The sequence below is a fragment of the Diceros bicornis genome, chromosome 27 (assembly GCF_020826845.1).
Source record: "Diceros bicornis minor isolate mBicDic1 chromosome 27, mDicBic1.mat.cur, whole genome shotgun sequence".
Lineage (NCBI taxonomy): Eukaryota > Metazoa > Chordata > Mammalia > Perissodactyla > Rhinocerotidae > Diceros > Diceros bicornis.
Genome location: NC_080766.1, coordinates 3313413 through 3332081, shown reverse-complemented (window position 1 = coordinate 3332081; position 18669 = coordinate 3313413). Strand labels below are relative to the sequence as shown.

General features: G+C 51.8%; 1 protein-coding gene and 1 long non-coding RNA gene across 7 annotated transcripts in view; both read left to right on the top strand.

Moving 5' to 3' along the window:
* Positions 1-18669, top strand: part of LOC131423088 (ral guanine nucleotide dissociation stimulator-like) — a 303954-nt gene that overhangs the window by 85711 nt on the left and 199574 nt on the right. The gene's annotated exons all lie outside the window — the stretch shown is intronic.
* LOC131423096 (uncharacterized) lies at positions 337-17486 on the top strand. The gene is made up of 3 exons (XR_009224226.1): positions 337-1369; positions 16862-16997; positions 17357-17486. It is a non-coding gene; the product is annotated as an uncharacterized LOC131423096 (long non-coding RNA).

Sequence of the window (18669 nt, the reverse complement as noted above, 5' to 3'; positions counted from 1 at the left end):
AAAATGCCTTGGCACCCATGTGACTTCCTCGCCCCTGCCTGCACCGGGACAAGCCATCCCGCAGTGACGAGGAGCCTCATTGGAGCCCCAAGTCTTCTCCTTGGGGAAGTGTGCAGGATTTGGCTCCTTGGGGCACAAGAGGACTGGGGTCTCCACCCCACAATGGTTTTTGTTAGTCTGCAATCACGCTCTGATTACATCTGCTCCCTGAATGACCCTCCACTCCGGGGCCTGTGCCCTGCCCTGGTCCAGCCTGGTCCTCCCTCTGCCCACCTGGGAACCGTGTCCCTACTGGCTGCCTTTTGGTGGACTCAGGAAGCCATTTAGGGCACTGAGCAGGGCTGGAGACTGGACCCCACATGCTGCAGACTGACCTTTGCAGCTTCTGGCAGCCTATCACTGAGTACCAGGCTGCTCATCATCTCTTGGCCTCCATAACGTGCCGACCCCAGGGCTCAGCTCTTGGTGTGCATCTCGTTCCTGCCTAAACTCACTCCCTTGGTCATCTCACCAGTCTTGTGACTTTAAATACCATCTCCGAGCTGATGGCTCCTAAATGGCTCGCTCCCTTACACTCCAGACTCAAACGTCCTCCTCCCTTCTTGTCCTCTCCACCACTGTTGTCCATCTCAAGCTCAACATGCCCCCAGTCAAGCTCCAATGAAACAAGAAAGACTCCCCCTCCACACCTGCCCCTCCTGTACCTTTCTCTATCTCGGTTAGCAGCAACTCCAACCTTCTGCTTGCTCAGCCAAAAACTCTGGAATCACCCTTGACTCCTATCTTCTCTCTCCTCACATCTAATGCATCAGAAACTCCTGTTGGTTCCATCTTCAAAACACACCCCGAATCTGAACCTCCTCCTCACCTCCACTGTCACCACCTGGTGCTGGCCACCGTCAGCTGCTGCCTGGGCTGTTGTAGGCGCCTCCTCCCTGGTCCCTCTGCTTCTGCCCCGGCAGAGGAAGGTTCCCCCTTGACTTTGAGGACTGAAAGAGGGGCAATGGAGGGGCCTTGACCAGAGGGCTGGGGCCTCTGACACTGGACAAATCATGGGATTCTCCACCCATGACGATGCCTGCTGTTGACTGCAGCCTAAGACACATGAAGGCCCATCACCCAGGACACCGTCTGGGGCTCCTATACCACAGGTTGTGAGACACTGACACTGGAGAACAGAGGAAGTTGGCAGAGTGCCTGCGAGTCCCCTGGCAGATCCCTGTCCTGGCAGATGGGCCTTATGTGAGTGCCCAGGACCCTTCCTCGAACCACAACTGTGCCAGGGACAGCACACCACCCACACCATCCCACCAACTGCCCCCTGGGCTTGAGCTGTGAACTCAGATTCCTCTGAGGAACCTGCTTCCAGGTGAGGCAAGCTGGGGTCCCCCAACCCCCACCCCTTGAGATCTTAACCTGAACATGAGATTTTACCATCTGGGGCCCAACAAACTCTCTCTGGGGAGCATCCTCAGCCCTGGTCTTTCCACTGGTGGGGGCACCCAAGTGCCGGGCTCACACAAACAGCACCCCCAGTTTAGCCCTGGCGTCGTCCAGGCTGTTGGCTTGATGTGCTCGTGAAAAGTGGGCCAGGAGCTCGTGCAGTGTCAGAGTGTGCCTGGGAATCTGCAGCAGGCAGAGGCAGGGGGACAGGGACAGAGGAAAGGATGGGGAAGGACAGGGAGACAGATGCAAGGAGAGACAGTGATGAAGCAAGTCAGAGAGAAAGCAGTAATGTAGAGAGGGAGAGAGAGACAAAGTGGATGGAGAATGGTTCTCGCAGCTCCCAGCACTCCCACCAGCAGGGTTGAAGATGGACACTCACAGCACTTCTGATCTCAGACTCTAACGTGGAGGCTCTTCCAGGGTCTTGTCTGGGCCAAGAGCCCAGAGCTTGAGTCTCTAAGCCGGCAGGAGGAAGGGCCTGGAGGTGGGCTCAGGACCAGGAGCTCCCACTCACCTTCCCACACTGCCTGCTCTGTGGAGCTGGACAGGCCTACAGTCAGCTGGGTCAGGGTCTGGCTCTAACCCCATTCTCCAGGCAGCCCAGAGCTGGGGTCTGTTATGGCCTGGGCCCTCCCGGCCATGGCCCCCCGCTGCCCCCTTCTGTCCCAAGCTGTGGCTTCCTCCCTGCTGGGGCCCTCACTGCCGTGGCCCCCCAGCAGGCTTCCCAGGCATGCGCCCTCAAGGACAGGGCTAGGTGCCAGGTGGAACATGGGGTCAGTGAGGAAGGCCTCCAGCACCCTCTCCTTGCAGTCAGTTTGGCCTCATAGTGATTCAGCAGCTTGTTAAAGTCACTGTTCTGCTTGCAGTGGGCCAGGATCTGCAGGCTGTACTTGTGGCTGGAGACCAACTCCTGATAGAAATTGACCATGGGAAGCAGGATGGCCAACAGGTCTGCTCGGTGGGATACCCCACAAACCCTCGGTCACCCAGCCCTACCCACAGAGGTCAGGGCCAGGCTCAGACCTCCCACCCAAAGACACCCTTGCCTTTGGGGATGACTCTGGCACCACTGCCCTATCCAGGGCCAGATAGGTGGCCCCAGGCTTCAGGACAACAGAGTCACAGATCTTTATAGAGATGGGGCCCTGTCTAGTCTGACATCTGTGTATCGGAATGTCGGAGAGGGCTGTTGTGGGTGCTGTGGTGTGCCTCGCCGCCTGAAGGGTCTGAAGGGCCACGTGCTCCGGAGCTTTGGGGGGGTTGGCTGAGACCTCTGTGGTAACTGAATTGCAGCTCCACATCCCCCTCAGCCCTGGCTCCCACAAGAGGCCTCCCTCCCATAGTGCCCCACCAGTGACGGAAGTGACCCATCCGAGGTCATAAGGTGAGTCAGTAGCTGGTCTGGAACCAGGTCTCCTGAGTCCACCATTCCAGGGCTTCCCCCATATGACATGCCCTCCCGAGTCACATCCCTTCAGCTGTCTGTCCCTTTATCCATGTGTCCCTGTCCTTCCACACCTTCCCAGGTTCAGCAAGGTGTGTCTGCTGCTGGCCCGCTCTGCCCCAACCTCCTAGATATACGATATCCTGCCTTCCAGCCCCCAAAATTCCAGCCAATCTCCCCAAACCTGCCCTTCAATACTTGATTGGCAGGGATAGGCCCTCTGAAACCTCTGCTTATAAACTCCATTAAAAAAGAAAAATGTGCCTCCTTTGCGATAAACTCCAAGTGGGAGCTTACACAGGGCATTCCACTACCGAAGGGACGGCACCTTCAACCACGCAACCACAGGAAGTGCAGACCTCGTCTTTCTAGGCCCGCTTCCCATTGTGACCTTGGGGAAAAGTGGGGCTCTCTGACTTAGGAAAGTGAACAACAAAATGTCACACTCAGTGTGGGAGAGGCACGATGCAGGGGTCCTGCTGTGCAGCCCTCGGGGCCATCAGGGTGGTGTAGCCAGCTCGGAGAGCAGTGATGCAAGGTGGACAGAGTGGGAGCCTTGACCCTGCTTCTACTTTTTGTTTGTCATTCTACTTTTGGAAACCTGTCCTAAGGAGACGCTCTCTCATATGAACATTTCAGATGCAGAGATGAGTGTTTCTAGTAACAAAAAGTTGCAACAAATTTAAGAGCCAATGATGGGAGATGGCTGCAGGGATGATGGCATGCTCACAGGTACTAGAGAATCATACAGCCATCAAAATCATACTTTCAGCATGAGAAAACAGTTGTGCTACAATCTTAAGTAAAAAACAAAAAACATCAAGATTGAAATTCAATATTCATATGTGTGACATTATGTAAATAAAAAGGGGGGAAAAACCCAAGATCTGTGCATAGAAAAAAAATTTGAAGAAAACACAACAAAATGCTTACAGTGGTTATATTTGGGATGTAGAACTATGGTTGATATAGCTTTTAAATTTTTCTGCTTCTCTAGATTGTCAAATTTTCTCAAATGGGTTCATATATATTATTTTTAAAAGGGAAATGTAGATAAGAAACTAAAAATATATCACTTCCTCCTAGAAAAACAGCTTCTGCAAACTTGTCTTTCCTCTTCTGCTCCCTCTGAGGGATTTTGCGGGTTTTAAGGGGCTGCTGTCACACCCCAGGAGGATAGAAGTGCCGCCAGCCTGGAGGAGAGGGCCTTGGAGAGGGACTTCTCAGGTGGAGGCAGGGAAAGGTGGGGCAGGGGGCCTCTGCCAGGACTGCCTGCTCACCCAGGCCCCAACGGACCAGCTGGAGATGCAGACCTTCAGGCCTTGGCAAAGATCTGGTGCAAACACACGATGGCCTCACTGACAGAGGAGCCACAGGGTAAGCTCCGGCCACGGAGTTCCCGCCCCTCCAAAGCCCTGCCCCCCAGTCCAGCAGAGCTGAGGGGCCCAGGGAGAGGGCAGGGGCTGCCACCACCGGTGGGACTCTAGCAGCAAATGCCTTTCTCAAGTGACACCTTATGTGAAAACCCCATCAGCGGGATGGACTATGTAACTTGTGGCCCAGTGCAGAGAAAATATGCAGGATCCCTTGTTAAAAAATGATAAAATTTCAAGATGGTGACAGCAGAGCACTAAACCAAACATAGACTTTTGTAAATGCATCACACACCCCAGAAGCTGTCAGAGGATGGGAGCTGCTCTCGCTGCCAGCCTTCCTGGCACCTTCAGTGCCCACCTGCTGCGGTGACCCTAAGGGATCTTAGAGGAACTCAGGGCTCTAGAGAATTCAGAAGAAATGCCACTGATGATGTGAAAAGAGCTAGGGCTTGAGACCCACACAGAGCAGGCTCAAATCCGCCTTATGCTGCTTCTCAGTTGTTTGACCTTCAACAAGATGCCTAACATCTCTGAACCTCAGGTCTTTCCCGTAAAATATGATGACCTCTTGCAAGTAATAGGACAATTTGAGGGCCTGGTGCAGAGGAGGTGCTCAGTAAATGCTAGCTCTCCACCACCCCCTTTTGGGGGAAAACTTAGAAAAGCAAAAACACCCAAATTCTCCCAAGCACCTGCCCTGTCACCACCTAAAGAGCCCTGAGGAACATGCCTTCTCACTGGCAGCTTAGCACCAGGCTGCTTAATGGGCCTCTGAGCACCCCTCGCAGCCACATTTTCCATGGCTCCCCTCCCAGCACCCTCTTACGCGCCCATGTTCCCCAGCCAGCCAGCTCCAGAACACAGCTCGGGTCTCCTCTCCCAGGATGAGCTGTAAGGATACCAGAGAGACTTCTGCTACTTCCTGCAGCCCCCTCCCCTCCCAACTGTTCCTCCTCTGCCCCTGCTCATCACCCCCAGCTCCTAAAACCCTGGAGACCTGGGAACCACCCCAATGTGTCTGGGGTTTGAGCTGAACAACAGAGGGCAAGCTAAAGGGACTCTGTCGTACACCCCATTTGTGGACAGGAAAACAAGCTCAGAGAGAAAGTGTGAAACCACCGGGAGTCAGGGCAGCCCCAGCCTAAAAGCCTGTCCCCCTCTCCCTGCAGTTGTCTCTGTCTTTCTCTGCCACATCAGATGCCCCTCCCTGGTCCCATTCTCCACGTGTACTCTCTGCTCCCTCCATCTGTGATGACCCAGTACTTTGGCTGTTGGAGGCCCCTGGTGTTGTCCTTCTCGGGGAGCTGTCACAGGGGGCTGTCCCCTCTCCCAGCAGTTTGTGCCCTGAGGGCAAACCCCCACCCTGGGGTCTCACTCTCTCAGTACATAAGAACAGGGGATAGAAGGTGCTGAGTGGGCGCAGAGACATCCCTGAACTGTGTGGCACAAGTCCAAAGATAGTAGCTCAGGAAATCACAAACATGCCACAGAGCCAGCTCTGCTCCCTTTTCAGGGCACGTGGCTTTGTCTCCTCAAGCCCACTTGCTGAACCACAGGAAGAATGAGCTCTGACAATTGAAGGAATGGAGCACTTTGAAAGCAAAATGGGACAGTTATCCCCTCTCCACTTCCGGGTTGCTAAAACTACCCCGGCCTGTGCTTGAAGAGCGGCTGAAAATATCTATTGGAGAAATATTCATTGCCAATGCAGGCTTTTCTATTTTTTCGATTCTCTGAGAACCTTAGCACTTGAAAAAATGGCTGTTCTTGGATCTGAACTCTAAAGAGCTAAGGGATTCACACAGAGGCTCGTGGAGAGCTCAGAGACACGTGGATGCCCAATCAGCACCCTCACTGCCCTGATGTCATCACCCCCATGCCAGTCTGCTGTCTTTGCCAGTTCTGGTATCTGCACGTGTTATCCTTTTCTCTTTAGGATGACGGTGTGTGTGTGTGTGTGTGTGTGTGTGTGTGTGTGTGTAAGAGTAGTCTGTATGTTAAACTGATGGCGCTCTTCTCAGAGACATCTACAGGACATCTACTCCCCAGGGACCAGAGCAAAAACCAGATGCAGTCAGGTCAGGCGCTCTGCTCCCTGCACAGGCAGCACCGGCAGTCTGGGAGCCTGATTTAAGGATTGGGCCGAGTGGGCAAAGCTCTGGAAAGCTGTGAGCCTGGGAACCCTTCAGAAGCCTTGGGCCATGGCCCAACCCTGCTACAAACCAGTGTCAGGATGGCGGCAGGAGCCCCAGCCCCACTGAGTTCGCAGACGCTGCCTTTCCCTTACCCTGCAGGTCCCTTCTGGGGATGCATTTGCTTTGGATCTGGGTTGGCTTGGCTAACGTCCAAGCCTGCTCAGTTGACCCTTGTCAACGATGGCAATGGTGAGTTGGGATTTTGGCTTATACCCCAACTCTCCGGCTAGAGTCCAGCTCTGGCTGCCCAACCTGGCTCAATGCCTGGCATCTCAGCTGAGCCCTGCCCACTTGCCACCCCACAGTCTGGCCTTCTTGGCCCATTACAGGCAATCCCTCGCTTGCCACACCCCTTAGGGGCACTGGTCATTGGCTCCTGCCCCAACCAACTCCCCTGTCTGGAGACAGTGTCTTTAATCCAGAATGCATTTAGTCAGTGCAGTCATTGATGGAGGAATTAGTCCATGGTTTTCTCTCTTTTGTTAGCAGTCAAGGTTTTGCTAAAGATCTCTGTACTTCTTGCTTTTCCAACAGCTGCCACACAACTCAGTTCTCTCTCCTTCCTTCTCCATTCCCTCTGGCCTCTTCCAAGCCTAAGAGATGCCTATCTCTGTCTCCCTTTGTGCCAATGCTGTCAGCATGTCCTGATGGTGTCTCTGTGGTGGGCACCATGCTGGGCACGGGTGAGACACAGCTGGAGATGGATAAGTCAGATCCCTTCCCTGGAGGAGCTTCCAGCCTAAGAAGGGTGTCAGATACCCACAGAGGTAACTTATACTCCAACAAAGTGAGGCCAGAACAGAGGTGGGCCCCTACTGCAGTGGGAGGGTCTCACTGTGCAAGCCACAAGCTCTACCCAGAGGTTTTGCAGAACAAAAGGGGAGCCCAATTGGGCTGGCCCCGTGGTGTAGCAGTTAAGCGCATGCGCTCTGCTTCTGGAGGCCCAGGTTCGGATCCCGGGTGCGCACTGATGCACCGCTTGACCCGGAGTGCTGTGGTGACGTCCCATATAAAAGTGGAGGAAAATTGGCACAGATATTAACCCACAGCCAGTCTTCCTCAACAAAAAGAGGAGGATTCGCATGGATGTTAGCTCAGGGCTGATCTTCCTCACGAAATAAAAATAAAAAGGAGCCCAACAGTTGTGCTATAGGATGGAAGAAATTGGAGCAGAGGGGATGGTGTGAACAAAGATGCAGAGTTCGACAGGGTGTTGAGTGCAGGACAGCAGGGGTGTGGATGGCAGGAGGAACATGGGAAACAGGACTCAAGGCACAGAGTGGGCCCTACAGAGGGGCTGACTGTGGAGGGGTCAAGGCGGCCCTCTAAATGTCAAAGTTGGTTTGCAAACCTGATTCCATGGCTACAGTTTTACCTTAAACCCTGAAGTAAAGATCTCTGCAGTTTCTTGCAGAGTCAGCCTTCCAGGATTCTGAGTGCTCCCAAGCCAGGAAAATACCACGACCATCTCTAAATTCTTACTCTGCCCTTTAGGGCTGCCTGAGCCGTTCCAACTTACTTCCAATCATAAATGGGAGAAAAATAGCTATTAAACCAATGAAATGGTGCCAAACTGAGGATTCTATAGGAGGGGAGGATTCTTCTCAGAGGAGGATGCTCCCTTTGTTTTAGATGGTCCTTGGAGCTTTTTGGTTACAAAAGATGAGGCCCAAGAGGGCTGTTTAGATGGGAGAGAAGAGAGTGAGCAGAGCTGGATAGTTTTGCTTAATAAATTTTGTGTAGACTTTTGTTTAGATGTCATCTCCCATTACCTCTAGGGAGACATGGCTGTGGGTGGAGCCTCCGGGAGTAGAGAGTATACAGGGAGTAGAGACAGGGCCGGTGTCCTCGAAATGTTACCTGTGCACAGCCCACTTAGAAGGGCCTAATGCCTGGTTTAAGGCTCTGCTGTTGCTGCCTTGAAATTCTTAAGAGCCCTGCAATTTTATTTTGCACTGGGCCCAGCAAAGTATTTAGCTGGTCCTGAAAAAATGTGTAGACAAGTGTATATTAGTAAAGGATTAACGACCAGCTCTCTGAAAGAAAAACTCTGACTGGTAGCACTGGCTGATTTCCATGGTGAAAACATTCCTACCTTGGCCCATTTTAAGTTACCAAAGTGTGAATAACAATCTTTCAAGATTCTTGAAAATTTCATAACTGACTTGCAAGTTGGTATGAGCCAGCTCCAGCATATCACTGGACGAGGGTGAGGGTCTTGGCAGATAAAGGGATTATGAACACCCACACCACCAACAAAATGGCAGTTGGGAGCATGTGGAGAGAGGCCAGTGTGAGGAGAGGAGGTGAGCAAGAAGTCCCTATAGCAGGAAAGGCTGAGTGACAGGAGGGCAAGGATGTCTTCTATTCACCTTTAAGCTGTTTTCTGCTGCAGTAGTGCAAACCCCCTCGACTGTATCTAAGCATTTCAGAAAGCCTGGTCCATACTTGGCTGGTGTTGGGGGCTTGGGGAGTGAAGGAGGAGCCAGTTGGGTGTCATTAGGGCTTTCCTGGATACTCTGGTTCTCCTCCTGGGACAGGGCAGGACTGTACTGCCCAGGACCCTGAAGGCCGGTGTGGTCATGTGACTCACTTTGTCCAATGAAACGTGAGCAGATCTGTCAGGCACCATTTGCCATGATCCATCCCCTGCCATGGGACTGGTGAATTTCCTGATGGTGGAGCCCCATCAGCCTGTGTCCCTGTCTCTGAGTGAGAATGTTGTGGAGCAGAACCCACAATGGACACACAGTGTGAGAGAGAAAGCAATCTTTGTTGTTTTAAGCCACTGAGATTCGGAGGCTGTTTGTAATTGCAGCAGAATCTAGCTCCACATGACGGACACATGGAGCGACCACACGGGGTAAGGAGCAGTCAAGACTGAGTGAAGACAGGCACTGTGAGAAGTGATACAAGAAGTCAGGAGAGCAGAATTGGAAATCAGATGTGGCCGGGAAAATGGAAGACCCTGAAAATCCTCAGGAGTATGTGGGATGGGGTTTGAGGAATTTTTCTGGCTATCAGGTGGACCATGAGAGCTTGAGGCCATCCAGGTGACACAGTGGTTCCCAAACATGCACCTTTTATCTGGCTCGTCTCTCCAGCAAGGAAGGAATAAGTTGTGGGGCAGGCACATGCCAAGCATCTACAGCCAGGAGACCCAAGGTTAAGCCTGAATTCCAGCGCTGGCAGTGACCTTGGAGTGACCTTAGTTAAGTCCCTTCCTCTTCTGTGGACCTTTGAGTTCTCAGATCCCTCCCAGCTCTGATGTTCTAAGACCCTCTGTCTTTTTCAAGTGCGTCACTGATCACTTACTTGGCTCCTCAGCTCCTCCTGCCTACCTGATGGCCTACTTCCTGGGAAATGGACTCTGTTTCACTTTCCTGGAGCCCCTCCAGAGCACACAGCTGCCCTCTGCCCTGCAGGATGTGTGTGTGTGAGAGAGACTGAGTGAGAGAGAGAGAGAAAGAGAGAGAGCGAGCAAGCTAGAAACTACAACCAGAAAGCTTTACCAAGCTGATCTTTCAAAATCTTCTTTAAAAAAACCATTTGCCCTGGAGAGTAATGTACTCAGTTGGAAACGTTGCTCCAAGTTCCCACCAAAATGGCCTATGCTGCCACACTGACACACACACACACACAGACACACACAAATACTTTCACTCCAAACCGACCAGTTTGGTGCACTCCAGCACCAGAGAGGGCCCTGCCATTTGCACCCACCCCTTCTCTGGCCTATCAACCCCCAAAATCTTTGAAGGCCATATGCCAGATGAACCCACCCCCTCTTGGCAATAAAATGACTCATTTTCTACCTGGGTTCACACCGCAAGCTCTATTATGGTGCCAGTCACACTCTACCACAATCAGACCTTAAGGGTAGAAACTTCCATCTCTTTACTGCCTACCCGAGAGCCTGATGTTCATTCATTCATCAAGCCCTTACAGAGTAACTACTATGTGTGAGGCAGAAAGGACAGAGTGATAAAGGATACCACTGCCTTCAAGGAGGTCCCACCAGGTCAGGTGGGTACAGACTTGAGGAGTCGGCTCTGATGTGGTATGCTGAGGGTGAGAAAGCTGTGGGAGCAGGGGGCATGGAGCACATTCTTGGATGAGAGTCCCCAGGAGGAGACATTGGAGTTTGGTAGGATTCCACCAGGCAGGGAAGCGTGGGGGTGGCAGGGGTACTCCAAACAGAAGGCCAGGAGGTGCACAGATCTTGACCAGGGAGCACTGGCTGGAGCCCCATATGATAGGGGGAAGAGGAGCCTGGGGAAGAGGATGAGGCAGTGTTCAGCTGATCTTAGGCAGTTAGTGAACAAGTGAGTGAATCACACCCTGGATCATGAAGCCACTAATCTGGTTCTGGTCCCTAGACCTATTCCCTGGCCCATAGCAAGGACTCAGCTTGGTTTCAGGGATATGTGTAGGGCTAGGATAGATCTCAGAATGAACCAGATGGTTTAGACACGGGACAAGCCCCCATCCCAGGAGCCACGTGAGAAGAGGCTACGAGTGGCAAGCCTGGCAAGTAGACACTCAGACCGAGTTCTAGTCCTGGTTCTGCCATCTCCCAGATGTGTGAGCTTGGGCAGGTGACTTGAGTTCTCTGAGCCTGCTTCCTCATTCGATCCTATGAGGGTGGTTATGGGGACTGACTAATGAAGCATGTCTGACAGTGCCTGGTGCAGGATAGAGGAGGTGTGTGGAATCTGAAATTTTTGTTCAACCTCAAGTTCCAAGCTGATGTGACCGTTAGTTCAGAGTTTGGCAACGGCACCGTAAGGTGGAATTGGCAACTTCAGATCTTTGAACGTTCCAGGCAGAGCTGGCTTCAAGGACATGTGATGGGGTCCTATGCTCCCAAGACCCCATGCTTGGAGCTTAAAGTTCTGCAGTTGCCACCCTGAAGTTCTTAATCATTTCTCTTTGAATTTGTGTTTCACGAATAACATCTGATGGAACAATGGAGCACACCCCAGGGGCGTGGAGCCTCATCCCCCATGTGTTCCTGCCTCCTGCTGCCTCCCTGGGATGGTTTCTCAGCTGTTGGCTCCCAACACGCCAGCACCCCAGAACCCATGACCTCGTCTATGCTCTGTCTGGGAGCAAATGGATTGAGTCAGCCAGGAAGATTCACATCCCACCATGAGTCACCCTCCACCCTCTGCAGGGACCTCGGTGTAGGTGCAGAAAGGGTGGGTGCAGTGCACTCCCGATGGTGTCTCAGGGCATGGCAAGGAGACAATACCTGGGCACTAGACGGGTGACTCAGCAGGGGCATCTTGCCCACTCCTCATCTAGGTACCAAGTGTATCCTGGCACAGAGGTTAGAGGAGGTCGGATGTTGAAATGGAGGGGTCGCCTGTCTGCCATGGGTGGGCTGTGAGAAGGGGAGGTCGACTTTCCCAACTCCACCTAGGGCCTTGCATTTTTCCCTTGCATCAGGCCCTACAAATCATGTAGCTGACCCTGGTTAGAATCTATGTTTCCATTTTCCCGTCTTCAGCTCAGAGTCCACGGTCCTCGTGTGACGTGGCCAAATGGCTCTGAGCATCTGGTGAGCACTGGTGAGATGAGGGGGGAGAGGAAATCAGATCATTTGATCAGATCATTGTCCCTTAGATGGGCATCTAAGGGACAGAGAGCCAGCACCTCCCAAGCTTTAATGTAAATGGCAATCAACTAGGATGTTCTGAAAGTGCAGATTCTGATTCCGGAGGTCTGGGCAGGGCCTGAGATTCTGGATTTCTAACATGCTCTTGCTTCATGGACCACATTTTGAGTAGTTAAGTTCTAGAAGGCTTAACCTAGCAACAGCGTGACCTCCAGACCGATGCGCAGTGAGCCCCAGTAGGAGCTTTTATGACAGGCAGAGGGCACGACTGCTTGGAACTGACCCAGGAGCTCACACTGTGATGACCTACCAGGGACTCTGTGTCGCCGGACTCTTCAGCTGATAATGTGGGAATGCTTAGTCAACGTGGTCATCAGCAGAGTAACTAAAAACTCACTCATAAATAACCTCACTCAATCCTCACACTCTTGTCAGGCAAGTAAAGAAAGGCTGTTTTATAGATGAAGGAATGGAGGCACAGAGGATGGGGGGTCGTACTCCAGGTTGCAACTGTCAAGTGGCAGAGGTAGGATCTGAACTCAGATCTGACTAAGGCCCTTCCGACTCTGCCAGCATCACTAAATTTAAGTTTGGAGGCTGGCCTCGCTGTGGCTGGAAGCTGGTCCCCCTGCCCATTATGTGCCCCCTGGTGCTCCCTGCAGGAGCCCGGAGTGTGAGGTGTTGGCCCTGTGCCTTGGGCCCCCTGGCCAGCCTCCTCTGCACCCTTAGCCAGCAGTCACCTCTGCCTTCAATCACTCAATATGGATCTCCCCATCCTCGATCTGCTTCCGTAGCTGCTTGGCCACTGTCTTCTCATCTCCACAATCTGCAGCAAGTGCAGGTACTTCTGCATCAGTGCTTCACACTCCCTGGCCAGGGTCTGGTAGATGTGGACAGACAGACGTGGTAAGACACTGTCTTCTTGTCCCCCAGAGATCCAAGCAGAAGTGGGGCTCCCCCACTGACTGCAATTAGAAGATCCTGACTCCCAGACATGGTGCACAGGGCCTTGACCTGGCTGCTGTGCTGTTACCGACTGCTCTGGCCCCTTCTCCAACTCCTCTCTCACACTCTGACCTCTAGTTCCTCTAACCGATCCTGTTCTCTCCCCTCCCCCTCCAATCCACCCCCCGGGCCTTTGTACAGGCTCACTCTCTTGTTAAGGGGAATGCATCTAGTGACTTTAAGTTAAAGTCAATGCTCAAATGGAACAACAAAGCCTAGATGACAGCACATCTGTTTACAACATGGTTCACTGAATATTTTGAGTCCACTGTTGAGACCTACCACTCAGAGAAAGAGATTCCTTTCAAAATCTGACTCCTTACTGGCAAGTGCTGTGATTCCCATGCAGGGACTGATGTGTGCCCCCCTCCACACACACACAGAAGTTAGGAAAAGTCTTATGACTCACACAATAGAAGTCTCCGAGGAGAGCAGGCCCAGAAACTCAAGCAGCTCTGAAATGGTTTGAGGGAGCAAGGAAAGGAGCCTGGCCTGGGTTTTTATTGTGGTTGGGAGTTTTAAACAAAAAATATTCAATGACATTTGTCCAAGATTGTAAGGCATATTTTATTCAGCAACACTATGATACGCAGAGACCACTGTCATGGGATTCACAGTGGGGGAGAAATGAGGTTGGGCTCGACTCTGAATGCAGCATGGGCAAGTGGGAATTCATGGCCAGGCAGCATGGTGGGGGTCAGGGGATGGAAAATTACTAAGAAAAACTCAAGTGTTGGGGTTTCTTGCTAACCTGACCTAACAGGATTCTTACCAAAGACAGGCCAGAATGATCAGACACCACCTGAGGGATGGTGGAGGAGGAGGAGGAGCCTGAACAAATCTCAAGTGTGATCAGACACACAGGTGTGGGTTCTGCTTAAACTGACTTAGCAATGTTCTTGCTAGAACTAGATTTTACAAGGAATTGCACAGACAGGCATACAACAAGGTTCAGGGGCCTGACTAAAGTTTGGTCAAAGCAAGAAATCTTTGCCAGGGCTGAGACCAGGGCAAGACTTCTGCACACAGACAAGGACTTGTGTCATTGGATCCGAAGCCAATGCCAGAGAAGGGAGCCTCTGGACATCCTCCTCAGCTTGTCCAGGTGTGGACACGAGGGGAAGAGGGAGAGGAGAGGCATAAGCTGTCAGCACACATCAAAAATGCGGAGTCTGACCACTCATTGCAAGGACGAACATGCGTAGAAAAATATGCATTCACAATGGCTTGTTTTCATATAAAGAAACACCAACAGGAAGCTCAAGAATGATCAGAACTGTGCACTGGGGGTGGCGGGAGTAACAGCGCTGGAGGGGACCCAGAAATGTTGGCAGTGACTCTTCTGAGGTTAGACTTTTCTATCTTACAGATTTATCTAATATAAACAGAAATTTACACATACCATGTTTTCCCATTTAATAGCTTTTCTTTAATTTTAACTTCTGTACATAGGAAACCATTCTAAGATTTAATTCCTTTAGCACACTAACGGTTACAAAGGAGTAAGCATACGAAATCAAATTTTTATATCTCTCACTAACTAAAAGGACAAGCTGCATCCTAGTTTGTCCTTCCACTGTATCTCACACAGGCAGGATTTTCAGGAATCAGTGGCACATTATAATGCAATATGGGGTTTGGGTTTAGCTCCTTAAACATAGTAGGATTAGTTTGATTAATTTTCTTCACATCAATTAAAATAGAAATTCCATTGTTTTAGCTTTTTAAATCTCAATGTTCTCTAGGGACATGCACATGCAAACACTGATGTAAAAATGAAACGTGCACCTGAAAACTTTAACACATTCATTTCACATCTTGAGATTCTCTTGCCTAAAAAGAATAAAACTTCTATTTAGTTCAAAAATTTTCTTACCTTGCTGACATTATATCTCTCAATCAATTCACATTTTTAAGCCCAAGAAATTCAAAATGTTATTTCTCATACAGGAAATAAAATTACAAAGAACTAAGAGAAATCAGAAGCACAGGACTGCAGTGTTCAATCGATACAGGAATCCAAAGGAAAGAAACACAAATACTGGGATCAGCACAGATAAGCAGCCTTCTTCCCACAGGACAGAAGGAAAGCCACATTCAGAAAGTTAAACATGGGGGCCAACCCTGTGGCTTAGCAATTAAGTGCACGCACTCTGCTACTGGAGGCCTGGGTTCAGATCCCGGGCACACAACAACGCACCGCTTCTCCAGCCATGCTGAGGTCGCATCCCATATATAGCAACTAGAAGGAGTTTCCCCTCCCAAACTGCCTAAAGAATTTAACAGAAGACCTGTTTCAGGAAGGAGCCAATATCATATGATGGCTGTAATATAATATAAAATAGATGTTACACTAGGAAAGGCACCAACAAGACCATTTTATCAAAATTTCTCTCTCTCCCTGGCCACATTCTCTATAGCCTGCCCTGAAAAGAGTTGTACAAACATTTGCATTTCTATCTCCATGTGAATTGTCTTCTTCCCCTCTGAAATCCCAAACCACTACCCCTCGAACACCTTCCACACCTTTAGCTACAATACAATACTTAAGCAAGCAGCTTCGACAGAATGACGAGTTTCTCCCATGTATACATGTTATTAAAGTTGGTATTATTTTCTCCTGCTAGCCTGTCTTTTAATTACTTGGACAGCCATAAGAACTTTAAGTGAAATGGCAGCGGAGGATTCTCCCTCCTGCCCAACACTAGCATTGACCAAAGCACCAATACCCCACCCCTGCCCCCCAACACATTGTATTCGGACCCCAATAAGTTAAGGCCCAATGAGATGCATTGTTTCTCATTCTCATCATAGAAAAAGAAGTTGGAATGATCTATCAGTCAACAAAATAATTCTTGTGTTGTGAGCATTGGAGTAGTTTCCTCCCCTCCAGCCTACAACATAACTTCAAAGGAGTTGGAGAGCTTCCACTTCTTAACTCTTGGAGGGGAAGAAAAAAGCCTCCCAAGAACCAGCTCTCTAGCCCCACCCAAGGCCCCACCTACCCTCCCTGATGCCCCACTGCCCCTCCCACCTCAGCAGCCTTGAGTCTGTCAGGCTGGCGCCCCAGCCCCACCCAGCACCACCCTTTCCTTCCCCGACCCCCCACTGCCCCTCGGCCGTAGGCCTGTCAGGCCGGTGCCCGAGTGCCAAGGGTGGAGGGAAAGAGTGTCCAGAGCTGCAGGGATCGGGCTGTCAGACATGCAAGTCTCACTACAGGAGCCACCACCGCCCACTCTGCACGAAGACCCGCTCCACCCAGCAGTCCCACCCCAAACTGCGCCTGCCAGTCCAACGGCCAATGGCCCAGGCGAGCGCAGCTTCCCAGGCCTCCTGGCGCGAGCATGCCCTCACCCATGTCCCTCTTCCCACTGCCCTGGAGAATGAGTGCAACGCGATGAGCAGCCGCTGTGGCCAATCCGGCTGAGCGATGCAGGCAGGGCTGGAAGTGTGGGCGGAAGTGCATCATTTGCCATGTGGGTGTATGGCGGGTCCCCTTGTGGAGGGCCAGCCACACTTTCGCTCCACCACGGTTTGCTTCCTTCACTCTGAACACTGCAGCAGCGACCCATTGGGGCAGCAGAACAGACGAGTTTGGGCAGCGCGACCCTGGGGTGGGCGCGTCAGTCGGCATTTTGCCTAGGCCCACAGTCATGGTCATCTTGTTTTACGGAGGACGGACGGGTGCATGCCACCATCTTGCAGTCCTGCGGGGTGTGGGGAGCAGCTCCCATGTGCTTCATAGTGTTGCTGCAAGCCCTTATCCTTGTGGCAGTCCTGCTGCGGGGCAGTGAGAAGTGGGGAAAAGCCTGGCAGCTCAACAACCTGAGGCCCAAGATGGTGATCGCTGCACTGCCGTGAACTGCTCCCACTGCCGGGCAATGAGGAGAAACGGCTGTCGCCTTCCACAGGTAATTGGCCATTGCCGCCTGGTCAGCCCCTGTCGCGGTCCAGCCTGAGGCAGGTGGCACTCTGTGCTCGGGGCCTCAGGGCCGGTCCAGTGGGTGAGTCAGCGCCAGGCACTGTGTGGCCTTGGTCTGTGCCACCATCTCTGCTCCGGGCGCCTCGGGTCACCGCGGCCCCCCCATGGCCACCAGCGCCCACCTTATGGCCTCCACCACCTTCTCACTCCCACCCCATGACCACCCTGTCCTCCACTGATTCGGGCTGAGACCAACAATGTCGAGAAACGGGGCATTCTGGAAACTCTCTTCCTTAGGGTTACTATCCTCTTGCACTTGCTGTGACTTTTCTGCTCTTTTGATGGCAGGGAGCCTGCCTTGATCTCTGTGATCAGGAATGTGGCTGAGCAAATGGAGCTTGTACCTCCAGGATGGACGTGCCTCCCAGATGCTAGTTGCTAGAAGAGTCCTGGCAGTGGAGGGAAAGTTGGCTCTGCACTGAAGATGAGTCCTGGAAAGGAATCTGACAGTGGACTATGCACTCTGTATCTGACAGCATCCTCGGTGGAGGAGGGTGCGGCCCCTCCTCATTGGGAGGCTTACCCCAGGGACTCGGGGAAGGGGCTCCTCTCTTCACTTCTTCCTTGGGATCCCATAGCATGGTGAGGCGTTTGCCTTTCCCCTGGCCTGGCTCCCTTCATGAGGGCTTCTGGAATTCAGCCAGTTCAGCCAGTCCTTTCCTGCGGACTCCGCACTGGAGGTCCCAGAACAGTGCACTGAACACATTCTACTTTGAAAACCTCCTGGCAGATCCTTCTGTTTTGCATTGCAGGTTCTTGATGAATTTTGAAAGACCTGAATGCCACTTGTCTGTAGTCTTATTGAAGGTTTACAGTGGTTTGTTCTAAGTCGGAAGTCGTTACAATCTATCCAAAGAACTAGTAACATGAGCTTGTTTCAGAGGTCAGCCGCCATGCTTTCTTGACAGAACTTTCAGAGCCTATGCCCCAAAAGTTATGTTACTGTTTTTGAAAATGAGGCCAAGCATTGCAGAGAAGGTTGCTCTTGGCATGTGTCATGGTCTAACGTGGTCTGGGGGCAAAGGAGGTGGAGGTCCTTTGGTAACTAGTCACAAAGCATTGAGGAGGGTTAGAAGGACATGTTGCTTGGAACTCCCTGAGGACCTAGTATCCACCTGGTCTGGTCCACAGCAGCCTCAGGGGGTTAGATGACCTCAGGTGGAGCAGAAAACCCTCGGGAGAGACGACCCCAACCCCCCACGTGCACAGTTTGGTCTAAATAGAGATTTTACCTTAATGAGGAGAAGAGATTATGAAGTGTCTTGGTCAGTACCTTGCAGAGCCTGGTTGCTCTGCACAGGGAGCCGCTTTCCTCCTGGTAGTGGGAGGACAGGAGGAACATAGATCTGAAGCTCTTGGGGCTGACCTCTTGGCAGCAGTCTCGCATCCTCAGCTGCTTGAGCAGAGCTAGGGCCAGGTGCACTGCTGGGTGCCTGGGAGGCTCTGCTGGCCGACACTTGGCCTGGCTTTGAAATAGGAGGACCAACCCTCCCCATTTTAGCACCCCAAGTCCTGCATCCCAGGGACAGCAGGGGGTTTGGGCAGCCATGAGCTTCTAAGAACTATTTCTGAGACTTCTTGAAGCCTTTCCTGTTGTCTTG